Source organism: Zea mays, chromosome 4 (assembly GCF_902167145.1).
Source record: "Zea mays cultivar B73 chromosome 4, Zm-B73-REFERENCE-NAM-5.0, whole genome shotgun sequence".
Lineage (NCBI taxonomy): Eukaryota > Viridiplantae > Streptophyta > Magnoliopsida > Poales > Poaceae > Zea > Zea mays.
Genome location: NC_050099.1, coordinates 19450135 through 19476749, shown reverse-complemented (window position 1 = coordinate 19476749; position 26615 = coordinate 19450135).

The window sequence follows — 26615 nt, the reverse complement described above, 5'->3', positions numbered from 1 at the left end:
TACAAAAAGGGGATTAGAATGCTCTTCAAGCTCAAATAAAACCTAACCAACTAAAAGCAATCGCTCAAGAGCAGGCAATTCCACAACAGAAAAGGTGGAAAGGTCTATATTGTTGGTGTTTGATTCATTGACATTGACTCCACAAGTGTTTCATCTTTATCTGATAGTGATGGTCAGATGAGAAGGTGGTCGCACTTGCATTTTGGTTTCTTCTCCACCATTGTCGTCGTCATCCTCTACACACCTATGTCGCATGGCTAAATGCAAATGCAAGGTATAAATTGATGATTATAGTATCAATAGTGATAGTGATATGGAGTTTGCTTCACCATCATTTGGTGAACTAGTAGAATTGCTAAAAGAATAAACTCAAGTCGTTAGAAACACAAAAGCTAAATGTGACTAGTTAAAATGAGAATAAGTCTTTAACCACTATATATGACATAGCCAAAAAGTAAGTCATAAATTATAATGAAAATCAAGCTATGTCGTCAAATGCTAAAGAGCTTAGGTCTATACTTGGAGATGTCAAATAAGAAAATGACATCCTTGACAAAACAAATACGGAGCTTTGTGCGCCTTGTTCACTAGTAACTCGGTGTGCTTGAGTACTACTTATATAGATTCGTGTAATCTCGCCGCTTAGAATCATAGGTGAGATGTATCTTCCTTGGCACCTTAGTTTCTATAACTATGATCTTTGTAAGGTGCTTGTAATAGATAGAGTGGCATAGTCTTGGTTTGATCAATTATATTAGTTTAATTTTATTATCTATTTTGGTTAGCCAATTGTTTGAGTTTTAGAAAAGCTTAGAAGGTGTATGGCTCTTCTAAGGAGTAATGTATCTATATTTTGCTTTGCTAAAATTTCCAATAGACTCTAAATATGGTGTTATGAACTAAGTTGTGAAACAATGTGTTGTAAACGGTTGTACTCTCTCTTTTCTAAATTATCAGTCGTTTTAGCTCTTGATTTTTATATCTATGTTCAAATGTATGATGATGAATCTAGACACATATATAAAACAAATACATTAATTATTGTAAACTAAAAAAGTAAAACTAATTTTATTTTAGGACTGAGGGAGTAGTTTTTTTTAATGTGCAGTGAACTTGTGGTGGACCATCTGATGTATTATTTCATTTAGTTGAGATTCTGGATAAAGGCTACATAGATGTGACAAAAAAGTCGGTCAATGAACAACAACTTGGCCCAAGGGTCTGCCTCGGGAACGGTTCTGATAAGGACCCTTTCAATTTGGCCTTCTCATGTTCACTCTTATAGTAACACTATTTTTGCATAGAAATTGTAAGTTGTTTTAGTTTTACCCTAAATCAAGTTTTTCTAATTTTAATCAAATTTAATTATACAAAAATATATTAAAGACATCTAACACCAAACAAGATTTCTGATATATATATACAATAAAATATATTTTGATAATATATTTATTTGATATTATATATCTTTATATATTTTCTATAAAATCAATTAAGAATAGAGAAGTTTGACTAGGACTAATCTAATAAAAGGATTTGAATGGACGTCGGCCAGTAGTGTAGCCATGACGTGCATTCTTGTGCAGTTTCCTTCTTGCCCCGACAGGGCCTTAGATTTCATCACGACGGGATGCTGTACAATTTGACCTAGTAGTTACCAAGAACTACTTGACCTCGACTTCTGCATGATCGAGTCATTTTGAATGGATTTGTCCTTTTTTTTAACGCCAAATAAATCTGTGAATCTCAAGATCGATCAAGCCTCTTGTTAGTCGTGATTCTGTAGTTTAGTTTAACATTGTCGGTGTGCGGACACTACGGTGTTTAAATGATGCTGTACGCGTGAAGCAACTTGCCAAATTGATCTGCCAGTCAACTTTTAACCGTGTGCATTCGTAGGAGTATCTCGTAGGGTATTAAAAACTTAGAATGTGTTTGGTTTGATGTCAAAATAAGATGAGATGGGGACGATACTGTCCTCTTAATTTTTTAGACCACGCCGAAATATTTAGTTTAATTACTGCTGTGAATATCGTGATGACTTCAGAAGCACCATAATATTTGTTCCTTCCGGTAACTTTGGCGCGAACGTAATGTCAAGTAGAAATTAAGGATAAGTTTAAAAGCTACGTCGGTGGCATTCTAATTAATTTAGGTTATTCCAATGGACATATTATACTAGGGTCTGTTTGATTGGTCTGTAACTATACCTGGCCAATGTGCCATGCCCGTGCCGCTGGTGGGCCAAAGTTCAAGCCTAAGTATGGCCCGACTACTTTTAAATGGATCTTGTCGTGCCATGCCATGCTACCGTACCGGGCAGCCCATAGCCCACTTTGTTACAGAGCTTAAAAATAATTTATTTTTTCTATTTTTATTCTTCATTTTTCTCTATTTTTTTACAACAGAGCTCGAAAATAGCTCTAAAATGGGGTTGAATCGGCCACAATTGTATATATGGCAGGCTAGATTGGGAAGAGTAAGGTTGGGTCATGAATGGGTTATGATGGGCCGTGCTCAGCCTGACCGGCTATCCGTGCTTAGCATCGGGTTAAATGGGCCGACTGTAAATGGGTCGTGCCGATGATGGGTCTCGTGCCGACCCAGGTACAGTTACTATCGTGACGTGATAAAATGGTCGTGCCTCATGTCGGCCTATATAGCTCGATCCATCTAGTCACCTATAGTTGTGGTTGTGAAAAACTGTTATAGGCTGTGAGCTGTGAAAAAAGCTGTTGTGGGATATGAGCTATGAAAAAAGCAGAAAGTCATTTGGTTCAAACAACTATGAAACTGTAGGATTGCTATAAAATGTTGATATTCGAGTTGATTGTAAAACTATATTTTCTTGAATAATTGACAAGGAAAAACATTAGAAATAGAACTTGTTTTTTGTAAGTTTTGCATTCACCATTAACATATGTTTCACATAAATAAACTGATATGATCCATAATATCTTTCTTCAACATAACTATCTCCCTCTTGCACTATTCAGAGCATCAGCTATCCTATTGCGAATAGTATTCATGGTATTCTCGTTCTCCCTCTGGATTGTCATCTTCTTATGCTTGTGACATGAAACTTTGTTGTAGCAAGTACTCCTCATCAACATCATATCTATCAAATAACCTATCTTATTAATTGTTGTCACGAATAAAATTATGCAATGTCATGCAAGCTAGAATTATATGCTTTCGTGTACGTGTAGGAAAACTTGGAATACCTTTCAAAATACGGCACTTCTACTTCAAGACTCCAAAAGCCATCTCAATGACATTTCGAAGAGATGAATGTAAGAAATTGAACATCTCATACTTTCCTTGAGGAGAATGTCCATTACGAAGTCAAAACTCTAGTATATGGTATGTGCTTCCTTTGAAAGCGGCTAGATATCCTTGTCGATTTGGATAACCAGAGTCAATGAGATAATATTTACCTATAACAAAAAATTAGCAAAAGAAAAACCATATAAATATTGAACGAAATAAAACATATATCCCTTTTGGAGGCACCAGAAATGAAGGGAAATTTGCTACAGCATGATTCAGAATCCGTGTGTCATGTGCAGAACCCAACCACCCAACAACAACAAAGATAAATCTCATGTCAAAATCACAAATAGCTAGCATATTCTGAGATGTATACCCATGTCGACATGTATAGTTAAGCACTTCATCTGCTGGCACTGTTACATGAACATGTGAACCGTTAATAGCTCTGATGGCTCCTTGGAAATAGGGTTAGAAACGTTCCTCCTTGATCCTATCATGCTCAGTTTTGAAAGTAGGATGTCTTGGTTTAATATTTTTCTTCGCTAACTTGTGCAAACAATTTAGTACTTCATGAAATTTGGTCCATCGATGATACATTAGTAGTTGATGATAATCTGTAATTAGTGATTAGCATGTCATGGAGTGCCATGCAAATATTAACGCTCATGTGAAACATCTTATAGAAGTACCTTGGACGACCCACACAATTCATAACCCATTGTATTTCAGTTTCTGGTGTTTCCATGTACTCTTCTTTGTCCTAGTATCACTTACTGTACTGGTAACTCGTTTCACCGACAATAGCATCTTATTGGGAAAGTTTAGCAAGAAGCAATATACCCTTGTTAGCTTTTTTTGCCAAATCTGCTATGTTGTCAGCCATCTACACAATATATAAATATATGAATAATTACGATAATTGCATAGCAAATGAATATGTAGACAACAAACAAAAGTGTACACTAAATACCCAAAATGGATAGCATATCAATATGTAGACAACAAAGCAAACTGTGCACAACAAACAAAACTTATGGACACCAAATCATCATTCCAAATGGTTCTTACATAATAAGAAAATAAATAGTTCTCCAAACACAACACTATAAATAAATAATTCAAAGGTTCTACATGTGCCTCATCATTTCCTTTGCATGTTCCATCTCAAACAACTCAAACCTTTCTTCATTTGTTTCTATCATGCTGAAGACCTCTCTAAATTCAGGCTTGACGATTAGAAATGTGGTTGTATGCATTAGAGTTGTTTTCTTTTGAACCCCACATTATTTGACCATCTTCATGATCTCTGCAATGCTGATGATGCTTGAACACTTGTGGATATCTTCTTTGTTGTTGTTTCTATCTTCAAACATGTTTTCTTGTATAGTCGAAAGAACAGACTCTTTTCTTCCTTCTCCTTAGTAGTAGTAGAGGAGGCCTTGCATTTCCTTTTCCCTGGTTTGGATTTTTTTGAAGCAGCCAACAACACATCATCATTTTCTAGAGTTCTTTCTATCTCAGCCACATCATCACTTTAGTCATCAGATGAAATATTTGCAGGACATGATGCACTTGTCCCGCTAACATGTATCTTAACAAACAACATATGCAAATCATCAAGGTTTTTTGGTCCTTGTTTTCTGAACCTAACATGGTTGCATTTGATACCTTTATCTAGATTGTTACATATCTAAAAATAAATGAATAAAGCTACCAAGTTATCCCATATAGAAGAATGCAAAATGATAAATGAAAAAGGACATGATATTATTCTTACTACTAGGTGTTCATCCCACCAATCCTTAGAGCAGTCAACAGTTTGCTTTGCCTCATTCCATCCAAGGATAATGGTCGAATTCTTGAACTCCATGAACCATGTATATTCCTTTTTCATGTTGTCCAACTTGTTCTTCAATTGTTTCTTTGTTAGTTTTAGGCATGTTTTTTTCTTCATACTTAGTAACCAAAATTTTCCATCCTGTCCTAGTGAAAATTCCCATGGGCATATTCCCATCTATCTCTCTTTTGCAAATATCAATGATATGTGTAACATTTGCATCACACCGATATGCCTTATCGGACATTCTTCATTGAATTCATTGAACAAGTAAGTTCTCAATCATTCATGTGAATAATGAAGCAATCCTCAACTATAATTTTTATATGTAATTCCATAGCTTGTCCAAATAATAAACTCTATGTGATGCAATGTCAATCAACTGGTCCAACCACAAACACAAGCAGTAGATAACCAACACAAGATATCTTCATCGCTCATTAACCAACATAGAGAAGCAATCACTTGGAGATGGAGGGAGGCCGCCGCCACTAGTGGAGGGTGAGGGAGTCTAGGCGAGGGAGTCTAGACACTGACAGAGCTGGAGAACGATGCAGAGCGGACGCTGGTGCTGCATAGCAAGGACGACGATCGTTGGTGCTAGAGAGACGAAGCTTGAGTGCTGGTGTTGTAGAGAGGGAGGGCACTATCGGGTGGGTGGAGGAGACGAGTGTCGCCGAGGGGACGAGACGAGCGCCACCGGTTGGGTGGAGACGAGCGCGACCCCGTGGAGGAGACGAGCGCCGCCGAGGGGAGCAGACGAGTGCCACCAAGGGGGAGCAGACAAACGCTACCAGGGTGGGGAGAGGGAGACGAGGGCCGCTGAAAGGGAAATAGGGTTAACCATTTCCTATAATTAATTTTGGTGGTTGATCGTCAACACAAACTCATGGACTAACTAGTTTGTCTAGAGCTCATGTATTACAGGTGCATAAGGTTCAACACAAACCAATAAAAAGATTCAAGTTAGGGGCTAAATTGAACCGGAGCAAAGAACTTGAGTGTGTTGTGGTCTGGCGCACCGGACTGTCCCATATGCCACCGGACAGTGTCCGGTGTACCATGTCCGTACGAAGATGAACCAGCCACTCTCGAGAAAAATGGGTCGTGCTCCGCTATAATTCACCGGACCGTTCGGTGTGCCACTGGACTGTCTGGTGTGCCAGCAGAGCAACGACTACTCACTCCAACGGTCGACTGCAAAAGCCGCTGATAGAGGAACAGTGAAGAACAGTGTGCGTAGAGTCAGAGTCGTAGCGTCAGAGACGCACCGGACAGTGTCCGGTGAGGCACCGGACTGTCCGGTGCCACAAGAGGACAAAGCTCCAACAGTCGACCGAGCTCCGAACCCTAACAGTTGGGTGACGTGGCGGCGCACCGAACACTGAACAGTGTCTGTCCGGTGCGCCCATCGCTAGCAGCCACCCAACGACTACCTTGGTGGTTGAGGGCTATAAATACCCCCAACCACCATAACTCCAAGCATCCAAGATTTCTGAGTATCACATTCAATACAAGAGCTCTAGCATTCACTCCTAGACACAATTAAAAAGATCAAAGCCTCTCCAAGTCCCAAATTCATCTCAAACACTTAGTGACTTGTGAGAGAGAGATTTTGTGTTCTTTTGAGCTCTTGCTTCTTGGATTGCCTTTCTTCCTTTCTCATTCTTACCCAAGTGACTTGTAATCAAAGCAAGAGACACCTAAGTGTGTGGTGGTCCTTGCGGGGTCTAAGTGACCCATTTGATTAAGGAGAAGGCTCACTCAGTCTAAGTGACCGTTTGAGAGAGTGAAAGGGTTGAAAGAGACCCGGTCTTTATAACCACCTCAACGGGGACTAGGTTCTTTGAACCGAACCTCGGTAAAACAAATCACCATGTTCATTCGCTTGATTTCCATTTGATTTGTTTTTCCCCTCTCTCCTGGACTTGATTTTAGTTCTAACGCTAACCCCGGCTTGTAGTGTGTGTTTAAAGTTGTAAATTTCAGATTACGCCTATTCACCCCCCCCCCTCTAGGCGACTTTTAGTCACTGACTTGTGGGATGTGGGCACAACACCGTATGAGGAGATGAAAATGCGAGAGCCAAGAGATTAAACGATGGGAAAAACGAAAATGTACGTTTCATAATGGCATGGCGGGTAATTTCGTGGAAACAGTTGCTCTCACGGCCAAAAAGCATGTCAGATGTTGTTGTGGCAAATGAACTAAATAAAAGCTTCTGTTATAGAAGTATGTTGGTAAAAGTTTATTTCTTTGGTTGGTCTTTTGGCTTTTTTGGAAGCCAAACCAAAGGCACCTTTATTAATGAGATGCCACATAGTTCTTTTTGTTGATGGGTCAAGACATTTAATAGGAGAGTGAGAAAAGTTGTATCTTATATAAGATACTGCTTTAGCGCAACATCTTAGGTTGTAGCACATAAAATAATGTTTGGGTCCATTCTCATAGACACAACATCACACTAATTAACTTGTTTAAATATATAAGTATGATATTACACATTGTGAAGGTTGTATCTTCCTAGCAGTATCATACTTTACATCCTATGTGTCATCTTTGGATATTAGAGTATGATACTTTGGATTGGAAATAGCCTTAGTTGTTATGTTTTAAACAAAACATATGCCTTTACAATAATACAAACAAAACATCTACCAGTCAACTTAACTATGAATTATCAAGATATTTTATGATGGGTTTAATCAAACCAGTTCATGTCATGCTACATACTCGCAAAAAAGATCATGTTTAGCTCACGATGTATCATTAGGAACTTAGGTTAAGTTATAGATAACTTTCTTCTAGAGCAAATCGAAATAAAAAATTTTACAAGATAGAGAATAACGAGGTCAAGTCAATATCAAGGCAGAATCAGCAGTACCTAGCCCTTGACATGAAGGTGGATAGAAAAGACTACTAGAAAAATAATGTTTAAGTGACACTTATGATTCTTTTACACGTATTTAGCATAACAAAGCGTCCTTATAAATATCTACCAAGACACACAAATAAATCAATTTCCGTACTGAGTTGATCAAAGGCAAGTGCCCCTAGAAGTCGACCAGTTATTTCGGGAGTGGCTGTATTAGAACAACTATACCTAGAAATCATATTGTTGGGGTAGTTTGTTATACCATCTGCCCTTGAAAATGGACAAAGTATATATGTGTGTGAGATATTCGTCATGTTAGGTGAAGCTTGATCCATTAGCACCATAACTTTTGGTGGGCTCCACTAGCCTCTCGAAAGTTACTGTGCTAACTTTCGATAGCCCCACTGGCCTCTCAGAAGTTACTGTGCTAATTTTTTACCGTTTTAGTGGCCTCTTGGAAGTTAGATTTTGAAGTAACATACAAAATGTTGTTTATTTTCAAATTTTACCACATTTCAATACACCAGAATACAAACAATCAAGATACCAACAATAACAATAATAACATCTCATCCATTTCATTACAATAACACATCTCATCATTTAAACAAAATTTCAATCCACCTCATCATAATAAGGACTCAATTCATCTCATCTCAATCTAGGACACTCCAAAAAGTTCATACAAGGTTCACAATGGTTCACAAGTCACAAGTCTGATACAAGTTTACCAAAAGGAACATCACTATCAATCATCAATGGGGAATTGATTAGTGTTTTGACTGCTACCTCCACTAGCAAATAGCATATTGACAAACAAGTTATCGTTGTTATCTTATTGCAGTGTTGGTAAGGTAGGTGGAGAGGTCTGGTACACCTGTGTAAATGAAATTCAATGAGTTACATCTCAATATAACCAACTAACTCATATTTGTTTATATAACCCATATAACCAACTAACTCATGAGTAAAAACAAATTATTCATCGGATTTAGCAAAGCATAATGCAAACTATCTACTTATGCTAAAAAGAAGCAATTTATAATAGAATGTTGATGAAGTCGCATACATGAGGTCTAGGTGAAGGCCAAAGAAACTATACAGGAGGTGGAGCCATTAGGACTTGTATCCCCTACTCTTGTGCTATTTGCTATGGAAGTGCCGAATTGAGTTGTCATGTCAGTGTTTCAAATCAATGCATAACTTAAAATATAAACTATTAACTTTGAAACCTACTTGAATAAATATTTGCTGCTATGACAACTAAGCTGCATAGTACTCATGTTGTTGTGAAACTTGCCTCAGGTATTCCTCTTGGGCCCTTTGTTGCTCTAGCTGCTAGTTCAATTCTGCTCGCAGTCGATCAACTTCTATTGTATCCTAAGTAGAGCAATGAGAGCTCCGAATAGCAAACCTCGATGACCCTCCCCTTTAAATTGTCACCTAATTTGAGTCAATCACATTATCGAACATCGAGTACCTATGAACAAGTAACAACACAACAGATTCAGAATATATAGTTTCTACTTGCATCCATGAAACAAGAAAAGATATATAAAATCCACACATTCTATGAGATTTTCCACCATTAGCATCATACATAGCCTGAGAATAAATAGGTTGGGTCCTCCAATCGTAATTCGATCGATGTTGACTAGACATTGCCTCACCATATGATGCCTGCATACAAAAGAACTATGCAAGTGGATATATACAAAGTCTCATAGAAACAAATTCTACCAAGTTCTGCAAAAAAAACTCACCAGATGAGCTAATGCAACCTAGCTACATAACACATTTGTCGGAAGTTAGCTAACTGGCTAGAGCCCTCGTAGAACTGTTGGAAGTTAGTACCTTTTGATGGGTCTCCCTGTCCTATCAGAAGTTATCTGGGTCATCGAAAGTGCCATATTTTGGTGTTGTGAGTTTCTACATCATTATTTGTTTCTCCTCCTCATTGTGCATTGGGATATTGGGGAGGAGTTTTAGGATCTACGGACGCCATTATCGGGAAGGTTGGGTGATTTTCGTCCACTAAGGTGCCGATAGGAAGATTGGATCCTTTCTTATGTCTATGGTGGTTCATGTTGACAGAAGCATGGAAGTGTTAGTTTCTGTGCTAGCCCCTATCCTCGTAATATAACACCTATGATAGGGGCCACAACAACGGGAGGTTTGTGCCCCCAATCAGGGAACATGGGTTAGATCCCTTGACCAAGTCCAAGGACATGTCCAACATTCTTCTCTTTGTTCTCGGCTTTCTTGATCTTTAACTTCATATGTTCCACCCTTTGAAAAATTTACACATCAGCTCAATGTATTATAGAGACTAATTTTGTGCCAATGAACTCATTAACTATAACATGCTCCTATGCCTCATGGTAAGGTAATTTTCTCGACCTTATGAGATGGTTGTTTAATAGCACTTCGATCCAGAATCATAGATTTTCGTATAATTCCATGTTAGCTATGTTCTTTCTAAACGCGTTGGATAGAAGACATTTTGTAACCGGATCCACTAACATCTTATGGGTCCTAATATGCTCAACTTTAATAGTTTGATCCTAGATCTTCTCCTTAATAGCATAGCACTTGATGTCAATATACATAGGAGCCCCACTTGACTTATCGTTGTAGAAGTAGAATACTACTGGCTCATTGTCATAGTATATCCTCTTTAATCTGTGTACAAATTTCTTTTTCCACATTGCCTACCTAGCCGCCTCATACATTTCCACAAATTTAGCACACGTTGTCGATGATGAAGGACTATATATCTTTAGCTCTCCCAAGAAGCAACCCCTAGCAAGTCTAAAGATATATCTACAAGTGGATTTCAATGAATCAACATAATCTTCCTAGTCAACATATCAATACTCGATTGTCTCAAAGGAACAAGATCTTAAATATAAAGAAAAGGAGCATTGAGTCCCTACCATAGCTGACCAAGCTCGTTTTGTGTTATACAAAGAAAAGATATTGTATATATACAAGGTCTACATATAAGATATATAGAACCATAGCAATGTGCATGTAACTAACTAGTATATATAAGCATGAGGCTTTTTGTCCCTTGCAAATATATGAGAGCCATCTTAATAGTTTTTAGTGATCTATGCCTCGATTATTTCGATATCTGCCAATCATCCTAGTTGTAAATGCTAAGTCAGGACGAGTACAAATTTAAGCATATATAATTCTTCTGACAGCTAAAGCATATGGTACCGTCTTCATCTAATCTTTCTCATACTGATTCTTAGGACACTGATAATCCCCATACTTATCACCCTTGACTATTGACATAGCTGAGGGCCTACACTTGTTCATATTATACATCTTTAGTACATTTTATATGGATGCTTTATGTGAAAGTCCTAGTACACCTTTTTTGTTTTTATGTATTACTGTTCCTAGTGGTCGCTATGTGTAAGCTTCTCGCTCATGAGAAACTCTAGAAAGGGAGAGTGATAGAAGCAGTGGAGGATTAGAGCAATGCTAATAATATAGCCGATTGCTGACTGTAAAAATCTTTGCAGTCTACCTATAAGTCCAACTGTATAGTAGTTAGCTCTTCGCTATTAATGCATGGTCTATTTGTCTCTCATATAAAGTTTCTTGGTTCTTGTGTCTAAGCTAACTATAAGTCTACAACTCGCTTCTCCTCTTTCTTCTCTTCTCTCTTCCACCTCAGTATTCAGTTTGCTTATAGGAATGCCATGGACGAGTTTCATTAAGACTTTGGCTCTCATTACCATGTGTGAATAGGTGAAATGAGTTACCTCCATTAGGCTAATCTCAATGGCCATTTCATAACACTCTTTCCAACACTACCACATCATCAAGAGTGTCATGAAACTAAGAATGAAACAATGTCTGTCAATGCAAAATTTCACTTCACTATTTTATAGACTAACATATCAATTAAATGTTGCAACTAAATAGGCAATAGAAATCAGTAAAATATGTGAAGATCAAACAAATCACTCTCAATGGAGGTTTCACACGGTTTCCAAGACCTTGGAAACGGGCTGACATGGTTTCATCTAGATGAAACTAGTTTCATCTCATAAAACACATTTATCTTAAATGCTATGCCATGTCATCTAAAATAGTGTGATGTGTCACATTATTAAATGTGCATGAAACCATCATGAACTACCATTGTAAATAGCCTTAAGGACTCGGTTGCATGTTAATAAAGGTTAGGAACAACTCTAGCATGGATTGTACAACTGTTATGGTTACAAGAGTATAGGTATAAAGATGTCTACTTGACCTACAATCCAAAGAGTCAACTAACCAACCGAGAGCATGTGATATCCTGGCCCCTGGGATGGTGATTTTCTAGCCTAAGGCTTAATAGAATTAATAGAGTATCCATACCAACAAGGTGCATCTTCTTTTTCGGAAGCCTATCTCGAAAGAACCTCCAAGTTAAGTGTGCTTGCCTTGGAGTAATTTGGGATGGGTGACCGACTGGGAAGTTTTCTCGAGTGCGCATGAGTGAGGACAAAGTGCGCAGAAAAGTCTCGTGTTGGTCTGCGGGGACGATATATGATCCTAGAGAGCTGCCAGGAGTAAGTACCGCCGGTCCAGGGATTGGACGGGGTGTTACAAGTGGTATCAGAGCCGACCCTCGAGGGTTCACGGACGTGTGTGGGCTAGGGGGTTCGGGTATATGGCGCATGGTGCATGTGGACCCGGAGTGGTCACATGGCATGGCATATGTGACACTAGACACATAGACGTGGCTAAGAGGGGAGGTTCCTGGATTGGGGTTGACCGACGAGGACGTCGGTCTTCTAAGGGGGTGGATTGTGATATCTTGGCCCCTAGGATGGTGATTTCCTGGCCCAAGGCTTAATAGAATTAATAGAGTATCCATACCAACAAGGTGCATCTTCTTTTTCGGAAGCCTATCTCGAAAGAACCTCCAAGTTAAGCGTGCTTGTCTTGGAGCAATTTGGGATGGGTGATCGACCGGGAAGTTTTCTCGGGTGCGCATGAGTGAGGACAAAGTGCGCAGAAAAGTCTCGTGTTGGTCTGTGGGGACGATATATGATCCTAGAGAGCTGCCAGTAGTAAGTACTGCCGTTCTAGGGATTGGACGGGGTGTTACAGAGCATATCCTACCGTCTATCAATCGCTATCGACGGTCAAGTCTTCTAGCATTGAAAACAAGATAGTAGAACCTAATAAATAAGTAGGTTTACCCATGATAAACCTTACTCTCTTAGTCCTAGTATATAAGACGTAACCACCTCAGGTTCAAAGACCAAGAAATATATTTAATTCTTGTTGGTCACTTGTTTTGAAATGCTGTGAATCAAGAACAAGACAACACAATAGTTAAAGGTTAAGGACCTTCGTCCTCCGAAGTATTATTTCCTCTCGGGTATAATAATCTTCAGACGAAGGTCATGAAGGACATACCTTCATGATTCGTGAGAATAAGAATACATAAAGACAATGAATGCAATCTATTGGCTCATACACATATGTATTTCATAATACGCACATGAATATTAACAAAATTTATATTGCACTGATACCTTCGGCTTGTTTGAAGGTATTGATGCGAGAGCGATTACAATTCAGCGTGAACAGTACGACGGGACACAACTCGGATGAAAGTAAATTTATAACCTTAATATTTATTCATAATTGTAACATAAATCACTAGGGACTAGCTAGTCTTTTCCTCCTCGGATTGGGCTAAGCCGAAGCTGTCGTCCTTCGGTGGCAGCTTCGGTAATCGTCGTCGTTACTTCCAGACAAGATCTTCGTCTTGAGGACCTTCGACAGAGAGAGTCCTCAAAATCACTTTTCCAATGATGTCTTTGTCTTGAGGACCTTTAGCGGACAAAAAGACCCCCAACAATTCTCTATATCAACACTAGTACTACCGCATCGATGTACGTATATCTAAAGAGAGCACATCTTATATTATAAGACTAGAATAAAAATTTCTAAGCTATCTATGTATACAAGTAAATCATTTTCTTTATATGCATGGTTGGCACACCTGCTAGAATCAGTTGGAGTTACTATATGTCCATTTTTTCCTTGGTCATTTATGATGGTTAGGATATAATGATCTATTGAATAAATATTTGTATATCACGGGTTATGAGTTTCATCATCAATTGGATCGATGCGATAGATGGCCTAGTAGACACCAAATAATTGTGTTTACGAGTTCTTTGTCCAAAGCACTATGTGAGGACGATGGTGGTTAGGATTGAAATTATGAAGTATCTCTTGCGCAAAATAAAATGAGAAGTACTCCCCCTATCGAAAACATAGGAATGCGATCCTCTGCATTTACTTTCCATGAATTACGCCTTGGGTGAGGCTTATTATGTGTTTGATTTAATGTTAAAGTGGGATGAGGTGGGACGACACTGTCTGCTTGATTTTTTGGATCACGCCGCTATAAAAATCTAGGGTTTACCTCGCTCTTATGTGACTCTCATCCAAACAATATAAAAACTATGGCCGCTCCTTTTTCTCTATCCCTGTACATCCAATCAAACACACTCTTTATGGCTTATGTGCATGCATGTTAGTGACCCAACTTTACCGAAAATAACTGTAGTTGATCTTGTCGCGAAATATAATGCATTCAACCAAATAAGAGAGAGTGCACTAGACACATGAATCCATCACTTGACTTTCTAATCTATTAAAATTTTATTCTATTTCACTTGATTAAAGTATGGAATAATCATGTATATATTTTAATTTAGTACACACCATTTTTTTCCTGAATCCCATATTTTAAGAGAAACCCGAGAGGGTGAGGTCACGGGTTCGAGTGCCTGCAACCACGTAGCATACGAATTTTGAGCGAAAAATACAGCGACTTACGACTTCGATGGAGACGAACCGACAAGCGGGGCCTCTCCTAATTAAAATATTTTTTACTATTTTAAAAACTCATTTTATGTTTTCTGGAAATTATTTGTACTAATGGTTTTTTTACATCGATCGCTATATTTTCACTGGCGGTTGTCTTAACTGAACCGTCAGTGAAAATCGATTTTTATTGGCGGTTTTCAGTTACCCGCATATGAAAAAAAATATTTTTATTGGTCCCTAACACCGGTGGATCGAAAAAACTCTTATGTAAATAGGTTTTCAATCGCCATTACAGACCTTCTCTATACCTAGTGGAAGATAGTAAATAGGATTGACGACAACGATGATGATGCTACCAATCTCCTGTCATGTAGTGCCAAGCAACCACAAGCATTGGTCCTATGTGGGTAATATGCATAAGAGTTTAGGAGAGTGAGCGAACTATACATCACAAACCCTAGCAAGGTATTATTAGTAATATTCATGTTTGTATTTATGTCGTTAAACATGCAAATGTGTTATCGGGTGTGAATAGATGATGTTTATAAACTTTCTTTACAGAAATTTCAACAAGGAAAGTCGAATAACTTGATCAAAGGTGCATTGTATGGTATAATTGAAAACCTATACACATTTATACTGAAAGAGGCCATTCCCGCTGAAGGGAAATATCATGATGCTTCCGGTACATTAGCTAGGCCAAATTTTAGAATACTAACAGAAGTTAGTAGGCTTATCTCTTAGGCGAGATAGTTATTAGAGCATATGTGAAAACTTTTGATGTATATAATGTGTGAAGCATATATGGTTGTAAACAGAAGACTTTGATGTATATAAATGTATAATCGAATTTAATTCCATGTTGCTTTATATATATATATATATATATATATATATATATATATATATATAAATTCAGTTTTGTTTGAAATATTGAAAAAACGAGAAAACTTCCACTGTCGGCCAAATAAAGAAAAACCATCAGTGAAACCGCTAGTGGAAATGATATTTTTACTGACCGTTAGTGAAAATAGCATTTTCACTGTCGGTTCTAAAATAACCGCTAATGAAAATGCCGATTTTTATTGGTCTCTACTACTAACGGTGCAAATAGCTATAGGACTGCCACTATAAAGTTCCTCTGTGCTAGTAGGTGTGGCACTTAAAGCGAAGATTGAGAAGCTAGATTTTAGGATTAACAACGGCGAGGGTGGCAAACTGGCAACACGCGAGCTGGGCGGTCAAGCGACGGTAGCAAGGGAGAGTAGTAGAGAGAAAGTAGAGGAGAAGAGAAGCACGCAGGACTGCAGGAGGCTTTCAGGTTGCAATTGCACGCTCTAAGAATTTCATACGTATAATGATTGTCGGGACCATAATTAGGGGTACCCTCAAGACTCCTAAAACTTAGCTGGTAACTCCCATCAGCAAAAAGCTGCAAAGGCCTGATGGGTGCGATTAAGTCAAGGATCGGTCCATTCGAGGGACGCGATCACGCCTCGCCCGAGCCCAGCCTCGGGCAAGGGCAGCCGACCCCGGAGGATCTACGTCTCGCCCGAGGACCCCCTCCAGCAACGGACACACCTTCAGCTCGCCCGAGGCCCAGTCTTCACCAAGAAGCAACCTTGGCCAAATCGCCACGCCAACCGACCAAATCGCAGGGGCATTTAATGCAAAGGTGGCCTGACACCTTTATCCTGACGCACGCCCTCCAGTCGACAGAGCCGAAGTGACCGCAGTCACTTCGCCGCTCCACTGACCGGTCTGACAAGAGGACAGCGCCGCCTGCGCCGCTCCGACTGCTGAAGACGACGAACTCCGCTTCGCCCGACCCTAGGGCTCGGACTCGGGCTCCACCCCGGAAGACGACGAACTCCACTTCGCCCGACCCCAGGGCTCGGACTCGGGCTCAGCCCCGGAAGACGACGAACTCCGCCTCGCCCGACCCCAGGGCTCGGACTCGGGCTCAGCCCCGGAAGACGACGAACTCCGCTTCGCCCGACCCCAGGGCTCGGACTCGGGCTCGGCCCCGGAAGACGATGAACTCCGCTTCGCCCGACCCTAGGGCTCGGACTCAGGCTCAGCCCCGAAAGACGACGAACTCTGCTTCGCCCGACCCCAGGGCTCGGACTCGGGCTCAGCCCCGAAGGACGACGAACTTCACTTCGCCCGACCCCAGGGCTCGGACTCAGCCCTGGCCTCAGCCGATGATCTCCGCCTTGTCCGACCCGGGGGCTCGAACTCGACCTCGACCTTGGAAGACAGACTCGACCTCGACCTCGGAGGAGCCTCCACCTCGCCCAACCTAGGGCACGGACCGACCACGTCGACAGGAGGCGCCATCATTACCCTACCCCGAGCTGACTCAGGCTACGGGGAACAAGACCGGCGTCCCATCTGGCTCGCTCCACTATGCGAGTAATGATGGCGCCCCGCACGCTCTATGATGACGGCGGCTCTCAGCCCCCTTACGGAAGCAAGAGGACGTCAGCAAGGACTCGACAGCCCCGACAGTTGTCCCTCCGCCAGGCTCCTGCGCTCCTCCGACGGCCACGACACCACACGAACTGGGTGCCAAAACCTCTCCGGCTGCCACGATGGTATGTACTTAGGGCACTAGCTCTCCTCCGCTAGACACGTTAGCACACTGCTACACCCCCCATTGTACACCTGGATCCTCTCCTTACGCCAATAAAAGGGAGGTCCAGGGCCCTCTTACAGAGGGTTGGCCGCGCGGGGAAGGACGGGACAGCGCTCGCGCAAGGCCGCTCGCTCCCTCCCGCGTGGACGCTTGTAACCCCCTACTGCAAGCGCACCCGACCAGGGCGCGGGGCTAACACGAAGGCCGCGGGTTCCACCTCCCACGCCTGTCTCCCTCCGGCTGCTTCTCCCCATTCGCGTTCCGCCTCGCGCCGACCCATCTGGGCTGGGGCACGCGCCGACAATTCACTCGTCGGTCCAGGGACCCCTCGGGTTTCGAAACATCGACAGTTGGCGCGCCAGGTAGGGGCCTGCTGCGTGTTGACGAACAGCTTCCCATCAAGCTCCAGATGGGCAGTCTCCAGCAACCTCTCCGGCCCGGGACGGTGCTCCGTTTCGGGAGTCTTGAGTTCATGTCCCTCGACGGCAGCTACGACATGATACTTCTTCCCCCGCCGCGCGACAGCGACAATGGCGGTCGACGACCCGCCCGCCGGCGGGGAAATCGACGACGCCTTCCCCACGTGGTGGAAGGATGACATTCGGGCTTGTCCCGTCCCCTCCCCCGTCGACGGAGGAGGAGGCGGGGCAACCAAGGCCAAGCAGGAGGTGGCACCTCGTTGGCTGTCGAGCGAGTCGACGGCGCCGGCGCCTCAACGGAGAGCGCGTCGGGCATCGGCCTCGCGTCTGAGACGAAGACGAGCGCCGTCTCCCCGCAACACACCAACCTCAAGCAAACGGACGACGCCAGCACGCTCGTGAAGGACTTGCTGGGCGTCACCCTCGTATCTGAGACGCCGGTGCAGTCAGCCCCTGACGTGACTTCGTTGCCGCCCGTCGACCAAAAGGTACCGACCGATTCCCATCTCGCGCCTTTTGGATTCGGCCTCGACCCGCCAAGCAACTCCGCTTCGGTAGACATTCTCATAGAGGCGAGTCCAAACCCTCCGGGGTATCGTGTGCGGTCACCCTGGGACCGGCTGACGGTCGTCTCGACCTACGGGCCCTCGGGGTCCGAGGAAGATGGCGAGCCCGAGCTCTTTAGGGATTTCTCCTGACTTGGTAACCCCAGTGCCGTGCGGGACTTCATGACCGCATGTGACTACTGCCTTTTCGACTGTTCCGACGGTAGCCGCAGCCTCGGCGACGAGGACTGCGGTCCAAGTCGCGAATGTTTCCACGTCGATCTAGGGGGTCCCAGCGAAGGCAACCATCTTGGTATACCGGAGAACGGTGATCCCCCTAGGCTCGTGCCTCGCGTTGACATCCTTCGGGAGCTAGCTGTGGTCCCCGTCCCGGCGGGGGGTCATGACCCACAGCTCGAGCAAATCCGCGAGATGCAGGCCAGGCTCGACGAGGGAGCAGGAACGCTTGAGCCGATCCGCCGAGACATCGGGCAGGAATGGGCGGGCCAACCTCCGGCCGGAGAAGCGCGTCATCTCCCCCAGGGCATCCAGCACCGCATTGCCGACGACGTCAGGGTAAGGCCGCCACCGGTTTCTAGTGGAGTCGACCAGGACCTGGCTGCAGCGGCAATACTTCTCCGCGCGATGCCAGAGCCATCAACCACTGAGGGGCGGCGTATCCAGGGAGAGCTCAAGAATCTCCTGGAGGATGCCGCGGTCCGACGGGCCGAAAGCTCTGCCTCCCGAAGGAAGGGGTACCCCTCGGAACATCGCGCCGCGACTTCCCAATTCATGCGGGAAGCCTCGGTTCACACCGGGCGCACGCGCAACACAGCGCCTGCGGCCCCGGGTCGCCTCGGCAACGAGCACCATCATCACAGCCGTCGGGCCCACCTCGACGAGAGGGTGCACTGAGGCTACCACCCCAGGCGTGGGGGACGTTACGACAGCGGGGAGGATCGGAGTCCTTCGCCTGAACCACCCGGTCCGCAGGCTTTCAGCCGCGCCATACGACGGGCGCCGTTCCCGACCCAGTTCCGAACCCCGACTACTATCACAAAGTACTCGGGGGAGACGAGACCGGAACTGTGGCTCGCGGACTATCGGCTGGCCTGCCAACTGGGTGGAACGGACGATGATAATCTCATCATCCGCAACCTCCCCCTGTTCCTCTCCAACACCGCTCGAGCCTGGCTGGAGCACCTGCCTCTGGGGCAGATCTCCAACTGGGATGACCTGGTCCAAGCCTTCGCCGGCAATTTCCAAGGCACGTATGTGCGCCCTGGAAACTCCTGGGATCCCTGAAGCTGCCACCAGCAGCCGGGAGAGTCTCTCCGGGACTACATCCGGTGATTCTCGAAGCAGCGCACCGAGCTGCCCAACGTCACCGATTCGGATGTCATCGGCGCGTTCCTCGCCGGCACCACCTGCCGCGACCTAGTGAGCAAGCTGGGTCGCAAGACCCCCACCAGGGCGAGCGAGCTGATGGACATCGCCACCAAGTTCGCCTCTGGCCAGGAGGCGGTTGAGGCCATCTTCCGGAAGGACAAGAAGCCCCAGGGCCGCCCACCGGAAGATGTTCCCGAGGCGTCAACTCAGCGCGGCACCAAGAAGAAGGGCAAGAAGAAGTCGCAAGCGAAACGCGACGCCGCCGACGCGGACCTTGTCGCCGTCGCCGAGTACAAGAACCCTCGAAAACCTCCCGGAGGTGCCAACCTCTTCGACAAGATGCTCAAGGAGCCGTGCCCCTATCATCAGGGGCCCGTCAAGAACACCCTTGAGGAGTGTGCCATGCTTCAATGCCACTTTCACAAGGCCGGGCCACCCAAAGAGGGTGGCAAGGCTCTCGACGACGCTAAGAAGGAAGATCACAAGGCAGGAGAGTTCCCCGAGGTCCGCGACTGCTTCATGATCTACGGTGGGCAAGTGGCAAACGCCTCGGCTCGGCACCACAAGCAAGAGCGTCGGGAGGTCTACTCGGTAAAGGTGGCGGCGCCAGTCTACCTAGACTGGTCCGACAAGCCCATCACCTTCGACCAGGCCGACCATCCCGACCATGTGCCGAGCCCGGGGAAATACCCGCTCGTTGTCGACCCCATCATCGACAACGTCAGGCTCACCAAGGTCCTCATGGACGGAGGCAGCAGCCTCAACATCATCTACGCCGAGACCCTTGGGCTCCTGCGGATCGATCTATCCTCGGTCCGGACGGGCGCTGCGCCTTTCCACGGGATCATCCCCGGGAAGCGCGTCCAACCCCTCGGACAACTCGATCTACCCGTCTGCTTTGGGACGCCCTCCAACTTTCGAAGGGAGACCCTCACGTTCGAAGTGGTCGGGTTTCGAGGAACCTACCACGCAGTAATGGGGAGGCCATGCTACGCCAAGTTCATGGCCATCCCCAACCACACCTACCTCAAGCTCAAGATGTCGGGCCCCAACGGGGTCATCACCGTCGGGCCCACGTACCGACACGCGTACGAATGCGACGTGGAGTGCGTGGAGTACGCTGAGGCCCTCGCCGAGTCTGAGGCCCTCATCGCCGACCTGGAGAACCTCTCTAGGGAGGCGCCAGACGTGAAGCGCCACGTCGGCAACTTTGAGCCAGCGGAGACGGTTAAGTCCGTCCCTCTCGACCCCTGCAACGACGCCTCCAAGCAGATCCAGATTGGCTCCGAGCTCGACCCCAAATAGGAAGCAGTGCTCGTCGACTTTCTCCACGCAAACGCCGATGTTTTCGCGTGGAGTCCCTCGGACATGCCTGGCATACCGAGGGAAGTCGCCGAGCACTCGCTGGATATCCGAGTTGGAGCCCGACCCGTGAAGCAGCCTCTACGCCGATTCGACGAAGAAAAGCGCAGAGCCATAGGCGAGGAGATCCACAAGCTAATGGCGGCAGGGTTCATCAAAGAGGTATTCCATCCCGAATGGCTTGCCAACCCTGTGCTTGTGAGAAAGAAAGGGGGGAAATGGCGGGTGTGTGTAGACTACACTGGTCTAAACAAAGCATGTCCGAAAGTTCCCTACCCTCTGCCTCGCATCGATCAAATCGTGGATTCCACTGCTGGGTGCGAAACCATGTCTTTCCTCGATGCCTACTCAGGGTATCACTAGATCAGGATGAAAGAGTCCGACCAGCTCGCGACTTCTTTCATCACACCCTTCGACATGTACTGCTATGTTACCATGTCGTTCGGCTTGAGGAATGCGGGTGCAACGTACCAGCGATGCATGAACCATGTGTTCGGCGAACACATCGGCCGAACGGTCGAGGCCTACGTCGATGACATCGTAGTCAAGACGAGGAGAGCCTCCAACCTCCTTTCCGACCTTGAAGTGACATTCCGATGTCTCAAGGCGAAAGGCGTGAAGCTCAATCCCAAAAAGTGTGTCTTCGGGATCCCCCGAGGCATGCTCTTGGGGTTCATCGTCTCCGAGCGGGGCATCGAGGCCAACCCGGAGAAGATCGCGGCCATCACCAGCATGGGGCCCATCAAGGACTTGAAAGGCGTACAGAGGGTCATGGGATGCCTCGCGGCTCTGAGCCGTTTCATCTCGTGCCTCGGCGAAAGAGGCCTGCCTCTGTACCGCCTCTTAAGGAAGGTCGAGTGCTTCGCTTGGACCCCTGAGGCCGAGGAAGCCCTCTGGAACCTGAAGGCGCTCCTCACAAACGCGCCCATCTTGGTGCCCCCCGCTGCCGGAGAAGCCCTCTTGATCTACGTCGCCGCGACCACTCAGGTGGTTAGCGCCGCGATTGTGGTTGAGAGACGAGAAGAGGGGCATGCATTGCCCGTCCAGAGGCCAGTCTACTTCATCAGTGAGGTACTGTCCGAGACCAAGATCTGCTACCCACAAATTCAGAAGCTGCTGTACGCGGTGATCCTGACGCGGCGGAAGTTGCGACACTACATCGAGTCTCATCCGGTAACTGTGGTGTCATCCTTCCCCCTGGGGGAGATCATCCAGTCCCGAGAGGCCTCGGGTAGAATTGCAAAGTGGGCGGTGGAGATCATGGGCGAGACGATCTCGTTCGCCCCTCGAAAGGCCATCAAGTCCCAGGTCTTGGCGGACTTCGTGTCTGAATGGGTCGACACCCAGCTCCCAACAGCTCCGATCCAACCGGAGCTCTGGACCATGTTTTTCGATGGGTCAATGATGAAGACGGGGGCAGGCGCGGGCCTGCTCTTCATCTCACCCCTACGCTACGTGCTACGCCTCCACTTCCCGGCGTCCAACAACATGGCTGAGTACGAGGCTCTGGTAAACGGGTTGCGAATCGCCATCGAGCTAGGGGTCCGACGCCTCGACGCTCGCGGTGACTCGCAGCTCGTCATCGACCAAGTCATGAAGAACTCCCACTGCCGCGACCCGAAGATGGAAGCCTACTGCGATGAGGTTCGGCGCCTGGAAGACAAGTTCTACGGGCTCGAGCTCAACCACATCGCCCGACGCTACAACGAGACTGCGGACGAGCTGGCTAAAATAGCCTCGGGGCGAACAACGGTTCCCCTGGACGTATTCTCCCGAGACCTGCATCAACCCTCCGTCAAGACCGACGACACGCCCGAGCCCGAGAAGGCCTCGGCCCAGCCCGAGGCACCCTCGGCTCGGTCCGAGGTACCCTCGGCTCGGTCCGAGGTACCCTCGGCTCGGCCCGAGGCACCCTCAGCTCAACCCGAGGCGCCCCTGGCTCGGCCCGAGGTACCCTCGGCCCCCGAGGGTGAGGAATTGTGCATCGAGGAGGAGCGGAGCGGGGTCACACCAAATCAAAACTGGCAAACCCCATACCAGCAATATCTCCACCGAGGAGAGCTACCCCTCGACCAAGCCGAAGCTCGGCGGTTGGCGCGGCGCGCCAAGTCGTTCGACTTGCTGGGAGATGGGAAGGAGCTCTACCACCACAGCCCCTCGGGCATCCTCCAGCGATGCATTTCCATCGCCGAAGGCCAGGAGCTCTTACGAGAGATACACTCGGGGGCTTGCGGCCATCACGCAGCACCTCGAGCCCTTGTTGGAAACGCCTTCCGACAAGGTTTCTACTGGCCGACGGCAGTGGCTGACGCCACTAGAATTGTCCGCACCTGCAAAGGGTGTCAGTTCTACGCGAGGCAGACCCACCTGCCCGCTCAGGCTCTGCAGACCATACCCATCACCTGGCCGTTTGCTGTGTGGGGTCTGGACCTCGTCGGCCCCTTGCAGAAGGCACCCGGGGGCTGCACGCACCTGTTGGTCGCCATCGACAAATTCTCCAAGTGGATCGAGGTCTGACCCCTAAACAGCATCAGGTCCGAACAGGCGGTGGCGTTCTTCACCAACATCATCCATCGCTTTGGGGTCCCGAACTCCATCATCACCGACAACGGCACCCAGTTCACCGGCAAAAAGTTCCTGGACTTCTGCGAGGATCACCACATCCGGGTGGACTGGGCCGCCGTGGCCCACCCCATGACAAATGGGTAGGTAGAACGTGCCAACGACATGATTCTGCAAGGACTCAAGCCTCGGATCTACAACGACCTCAACAAGTTCGGCAAGCGGTGGATGAAGGAACTCCCCTCGGTGGTCTGGAGTCTGAGGACAACGCCGAGCCGAGCCACGGGCTTCACACCGTTCTTTCTAGTCTATGGGGCCGAGGCCATCTTGCCCACAGACTTAGAATACGGTTCCCCGAGGACGAGGGCCTACGCCGACCAAAGCAATCGAGCCAATCGAGAAGACTCACTGGACCAGCTGGAAGAGGCTCGGGACATGGCCTTACTACACTCGGCGCGGTACCAGCAGTCCCTGCGACGCTACCACGCCCGAGAGGTTCGGTCCCGAGACCTCCAGGTGGGCGACCTGGTGCTTCGGCTGCGACAAGACGCCCGAGGGCGGCACAAACTCACGCCTCCCTGGGAAGGGCCGTTCGTCGTCGCCAAGGTTCTGAAGCCCGGAACATACAAGCTGGCCAACAGTCAAGGCGAGGTCTACAACAACGCTTGGAGCATCCAACAGCTACGTCGCTTCTACCCTTAAGATGCTTTCAAGTTGTTCGTATACCTCGTTCCCACACAAAGTCTGGTCATCAAGGAAGGGTCAGCCTTGCCTCGGGAAAGCTCGACCCTCCCTCGGGGGCTAGAAGGGGGGAACCCCCTCTGCGTCGAATTTTTCCTCGAAAAAAGAAAAAAATCTTTTCTGCCAGAATGCCTTTCGTGCTTTTCGACTACTTTGAAAGTGGATCCTGAAAACGACGGAGTACACGTAAGCAGCCAAGGCTGACTGAGCTGAGGGACTCCTACACCTCCGGGATACGGATACCTCACTCATCACCTTCTGCGATAAGTAACTCACGCTCGGATAGGTGACTCCGCGGACCGAACAAGTCTTCACGCTCGAAAGCTCCTCTGCCGAAATGATTTTTCGGGCCTTCTCGACTGCGACGGTGACAAAACCCTATGGGCAAGTAAGAGTACACGTAAGCGGCAAGGCCGACCGAGCCAAGGGATTCCTATGCCTCCGGGATACGGATACCTCACTCATCACCTTCCGTGAAAAGTAACTCTCGCTCGGACAAACAAGTTTGTTACCGGCAAGCAAGTTCAGATACTCGAAACAAGAGGAAAAGGGGACGCAGCTTTACAACACGACGATGGTGTGTTCGGGCCTCGGCGGCCGCAGAAAACATACGCGCACTACAAGACAACCTGATCCTGTAGGCTCGGACGTCGACAGTTGAAGGGGGCAACGACACCCTCGGCGTCAACTACACCTTCGGCGGGGTCTGACCTAGCCTCGGACGGCGACGCAGTCGGAGGATCTCCACTCTGAAGGGCGACATCAGCACCACACCCGGGCCATCACCGCCAGGGTCTTCTCCAGGAATCGGGCTCGAGCAGACGGCTCGGTCGCCCCCCCCCCCCCCGAGGCCTCGGCCAGCTGTCCCCCGAAGACATCAGCACGGCTTGTGGCCTCGGCAGCTCAACTCCGGCGTTGGTCCCGCCAGTGGACGACCCGGCCAGGCTCTGGCCGACCAAGTCTTCTTTTCGAGCCAACTCTGCCTCTGTCCGTGCTGACACCGCTACCTCCGGCTTCGGCTCAACGAAGAGCGGCCGAGGGGTTCCTTTAACTAAGCAAGAGAGGCCTCGGACAGCAAGGCCGACCGAGCCGAGGGACTCCTACGCCTCCGGGATACGGATACCTCACTCGTCACCTTCGCACGAGGCGACTCACGCTTGGTGAAGCGGTTCAGATAACCAACAGGCGAGTCTTAGTGCTCGAAAATGAGGAAAAAACACGGCTCTGTGCCGAAGATACATACATGTTCAGGCCCCGACAGCCGCAATGAACAAGACACCGGCACTCAAATTGCCATTACAAACAGAACTCCAGTTCCACCTCCGCAGGTACGAACAACCCCACACGATAGGGGGCCTGCGGAGCAACAGAAGACCGATGAACGGCTCGCCGTTGCTCGCCCCAGCAGCGGCGACGATGACGACTTCTGCTCCGGGGGGCCGAACACCAGCAGCGATGACCTCAGGGCGGATGCTGCTGCCATGAGGCCCTCGCCCATGCCCTCACTCGAGAGGCAAGGATGGGAAGAAGGCCGTAGAGTTGGAGGTCAGTCCGTGGGCGACACCGGCTAGCTCGTCGGCGGAGAAACCTCTTCCGGCTGCCGTGGCGGAAGGCGGCGCCGGGAGCGGCTCCGAAGCCACTTGGCTCAGAGAGCCAGGCACGCGGCAGCTGCCAACGCCACGAACGGCGAATGCCCTTCCCCCCGATCACTGAGGGAAGGAGCGGGCCACCGCCCGCGCAGGGACCGACCCCAACTCGGCACACTCCCCTCCCCAGCACTGATGATGAACATCCTTGAAGCTGAGGGAGGGGCAGAGGCCGCAGCCCGGTCCGCTTCTCCCCACCATCAAACTAGAGGTCACCGTCTTGGGTGACCACCGGTGAGGGGATGCGGCCGGGCTGCATGATGAAAATCCTTGAAGCCGAACGATGGCTGAAAGGTACCAACTTCCACGGAGTTGCGTTCCTCCAACGGCAAGGCGGAAGGATTGCGGGTGTTCCCCATTCGGGGGCTCGGAAGGTGGAAATACACGGTGCATAAGGGAGCGCGAAGACATGGCCGCCTTTCAAGGGGGTCACCCTCCTTTTAAAGGCGACTCTCCCTACTTGCGTC